This window comes from Cavia porcellus, unplaced genomic scaffold (assembly GCF_034190915.1).
Source record: "Cavia porcellus strain 051 isolate PalLab524CR breed Dunkin Hartley unplaced genomic scaffold, mCavPor4.1 scaffold_17, whole genome shotgun sequence".
In the NCBI taxonomy this organism is placed as follows: domain Eukaryota; kingdom Metazoa; phylum Chordata; class Mammalia; order Rodentia; family Caviidae; genus Cavia; species Cavia porcellus.
Genome location: NW_026947500.1, coordinates 53,992,919 through 53,997,257, shown reverse-complemented (window position 1 = coordinate 53,997,257; position 4,339 = coordinate 53,992,919). Strand labels below are relative to the sequence as shown.

The 4,339-nt window shown below is 40.3% G+C and overlaps 1 pseudogene; it reads right to left on the bottom strand.

Moving 5' to 3' along the window:
* Nucleotides 1-1,282: 1,282 nt before the first annotated feature.
* On the bottom strand, nt 1,283-2,195 carry LOC100714087 (olfactory receptor 5B3-like; annotated as a pseudogene).
* Nucleotides 2,196-4,339: the final 2,144 nt, after the last annotated feature.

Here is a 4,339-nt window from a genome sequence, read left to right as displayed (position 1 = left end):
TGACTTAATAAAGTCTCTTTAACGTATCATTTGATACTTAAGGAGAAATCAGATCAAAGTAAAGATTGCAAGAGGATTCACTTAGTGATGAGATTTCCAAGAAATTACAGTGTGTAAAAATGGGGGAGGGCAAGCGAGAACACAGATTGCAAACACTTCAGCCAAGCAGAAAATGTGCTCTTCCGCTCACAATGTCCTACGTGTCTGTCTGGAAGGTTCATTGCACAAGCGACTTGCTGTAATCGATGGTGGTTCAAAGATTCATTGCAATAGTGCAGCGGGCCTCAAAACTTAATTATCTTATTCACTCATTTATACATAACTACTGAGACCCCACAAAGAAACAGGCATCTACTTCAGTGCTGAGCAGTATCAAACTGATGAAGTTCCTGCACTCCGGGAGTTTAAACTGCAATCTGAAGTGATAACAAGAGAGCAAATAAGTACACAACAGGCAGATGCTGGTGAGAATTATGAAGAACAACACAGGCTGAAGGGGCAGTGCAGTGGGGAGAGGACAGCACATTTGCATTTCCGTGCAGGTGATCAGGAGGTTAGGGATGGTACATTCACACTGTTTAAGCAGAGGTCTGACTAGAATGAGGGAACCTTCCCTCCTAGAGGGCGCAGCAGGTGTAAGGACAGGAGGCAGGAGTGTTCTGGGTTTGTGAAGAAATATCAAGATCAGTGTGAATGGCATGGTATAGAAGACCACAGGAAGGATGAGAGAGGAGGACACCCAACGCAGTTTAGAATTAATGAATTTAGCCATTGTGAAGTCCTTCCATTTAAAAAATACTTTATACTACCTAATAATGTTGTGATTGTCACATTAATATATATGAAATGACTTTATTTTTTCCTCCATTTTTATCATACTATGACTATTTGATCTGTTGAAATGTATAAAATGAAAATGGCTTGTCAAGCCAGAGGTAGTACTTCATTTAAGATGCTTTCACTCTGTGTCACCCAACAAAATAGGCTGACACTACACCAATGCTATTATTTAAAACTAGGCACCTATGTTTTTTCTCACATTAGAAGAAAAATCCTGAGGGATGGAATAGGGCTTAAAATTCTAAAAAGCTGGAGTTATCACAATCCCTGACTTCAAAATCTGCAGAAAAGATTGAGCTACAAATGCAGCATGATCCTGACATAAAAACTAACACCAGACCCATAGAACAAGATGGAAGACCCCAAAATGAAACCTGATGTGGGCAAACAGCCAAGTTTCGACAAAGTGGAGAAGGGAAGACATATGCAATGAATCATCTCTTCAAAGCTTGGCCCTTCTAACAACCTTTCTGAACGCACTATTGACCTCCTTGTTCCTCAGACTGTAGACCATGGGGTTCAGCATGGGGATGACCATGGTGTAGAACACAGAGGTGATTTTGGCTGTATGCATGGAGTGGCTGGAGCTGGGCTGCAGGTACATGAAGATGGCAGTGCCGTAGAAGATGGAGACTGCAGTGAGATGGGAGGCACAGGTGGACAGAGCTTTCTGGTAGCTTGCAGCTGAGCGCATTTTTAATATTGTGATAAATATGAATAAGTAGGACACCAAGATAACTAGAAGGGCAAAGAAGATATTGAAACTGGCCATAAAGATCAGAACCAGTTCATTGATATGCCCATCAGAGCAAGTCAGAGCCATGATTGCCGGAACTTCACAGAAAAAATGATGGGCCATGTTAGACACACAGAAGGAGAGACTGAATGTGTCACTTGTGATGACGGAGGCAGTCAGGATACCTCCAAAAGTGCAGCCTGTGATCAGGCAGGTACACACACTTGTGGTCATGGTGGTGGTGTAATGCAAGGGCTGACACACTGCTGCATGGTGGTCATAGGCCATAGTGGCCAAGAGGTAATTTTCTACTGTGGCAAAGGCTCCAAAGAAGAAAGCCTGAGCAGCACAGTCACTGTAGGAAATGACTTGGTTTCCTGTTAGAAGTCTGGCCATGACTGAGGGAGAGACAGTCGAAGAGTAACAAAAGTCCAACAGGGACAGGTTGTCAAGGAAAAAGTACATGGGGCTGTGCAGACGAGAGTTCAGGAGGATGAGCAGGATCATCCCCAGGTTCCCAGTCACAGTGATGGTGTAAATGACCGTGATCACAATAAAGAGGGGCATTGGTTTGTCCCAAGATGATGAACTCTGTCACTTGTGTCCTGTTCTTCATCACTATAATTTTAGAATCAGGAGACGCCATATAGAAAAGGAATATGCCTGAAACGTAGTAACAATTTCAGTGAAACTGAGATGCTTCTGTATAATGCGCATTATGTTACTATGCCAATTATATGTGTTTCAAAATTCTTATGACTGAAGCATGAGCATATTAATTATCTATGGAGCTCTACATTTGAATGAGAGTTCTTCATGCCACATCTCCATAGTTTTAAGTTTTTATGCATTTGCAAGCTGAGATTTAAAATATTTAATACATTGCTCTACATGATGATTCTGGAATTAATAAAGCAATCAATTCATTATTCTCTAGACTAGTAAATTCACAGACTTTATATAGCTAGCATACCAGGAATGGCCCAGATGATTTTACATCTATATTTTTTGATTTCTCAACATATTTATGGAATTGGGTAGTTTTACTTTCACTTAGATTACGAGGCACCAGAGATTTGAGGGATATATATTTGTGTTTCTAAAAGTATTAATTGCTGAACTAAGCTTTGGGACCAGACAGAATGGTGCCAAGTTTAGGGATCTAAATTAGACTTAAATCAAGTTGCATTTAAGTCTTTTTTGCAATTATTCATTGCCCTCATTATTTTAATCTGAACATCTGTGTTTTCACAGTGAATTAACTGTGCATGTACAGCAGATTTTGTGAGATCTCTGGGGGTCACCAGTGCCTGGCTAACCATGGGGGACTCTTGATAGGAGGGTGCACCTCAGTTACAGAACTTGCACTCCAAGCAGAGAGGAGCTGCCTGTCAGTTCCACATTTAAAACCTAAGAATTACTGGTCCTAAATTAACTTTCCTGAGCCAAGTTTCCTTCATCTACAAAATGAAGCTGGTAGAGGCCTTACCTCAAGGAGTCATTGTGACAGATTGAATGAGATAAGGCAGCAGAAATGGTAAAACGCTGAGTGATTAGCACATGCCACATGCTAGCCATGCTATTCCCATGAGGAGGGGATGAAGTCCTGCAGGTAGGGTGAGAACAGTAAGACAGCATGCAGGGCTTCAGGTGCAAAGCATTTGTTTGGCTCTGGGACCACTGAGATGTTATGAGACACGCCTCCCACACTCCCAGTAAATCACTTTCTGTTCACAACCTGCCCATCTGACTGGCTACTCTACCTTCTGCACGAGCACCTTCTCCTTTTAATTTGTTCCTTGAAGTCCGTATTCGAGCTTCAGTTGAAAGGGAGCTCTTTTATCTCATTGCAATCACCCCATAGTTGAATCACAGCTCTCAATGGTCAGAAGTTCACAGTTCATGGCTTATTTTGGCCCACATATTTGTTTTATTTGAGGTATTTAAAATTGAGGGGCTGGGGATTTAGTGGCTTAAGTGCCTGCCTTGCAAGTGGGCGGTCATGAGTTCGATCCCTGGTACCGATAAAAAAAAATTTAAAATTGAAAAATTTTTATTTGAATTGGTGGAAGTATAGGACCAATAGTTTAAATCTGTTCATTTAAATGTATGGCCTTTGGAAACATATCCATCCTTTACTAACTGTAATTCCTTGTTAATGTCTTCCTATTTCTTTTTTGGCTTCACTTTACAAATCTAGTTCATGAGGAATTTATGTTTGTCCACCCTAACCTACAGAGTACTTCTAGCATATACAATCTTCTATAATCTATCACAGGAGATTTATATGTGAGTGCATACATGACAGTGTGTTTGGATGACTATTTGTATATAAGCAATGATACTACTTTTTTCTTATTTACTGTTAAGTGAATGGTTAATTTGTGAAGATAAATAATATTATAAAACTCTGCAAGTAGTTCTAGGAAGACTCAAGATCTTTTGCTAAAATCTATTTTTATCTTAATCAAAATCTTGTACTTTTCAGCTGCATCATTGTGAATACTCATAGGTGTATCAACAATCACGAGCTAATGGGATTGTATATAAAATGCTGAAATGAAGTTCATATTTTGCTGTCATTAGTAGTCTGAAGAAGGGTCCTTTCAGTATGTATCAATCAGGGTTAGAGAAACATACACAACACAAGATACACAAATGTATAAAAAATGACAAGATTGGCTTACGATGGTCAGCCACAAAGATGGATGAGAAAATGTGCAGAGGCTGTCTGCCGCTGGAGGCTGTTAGGTTCAGTCCAAG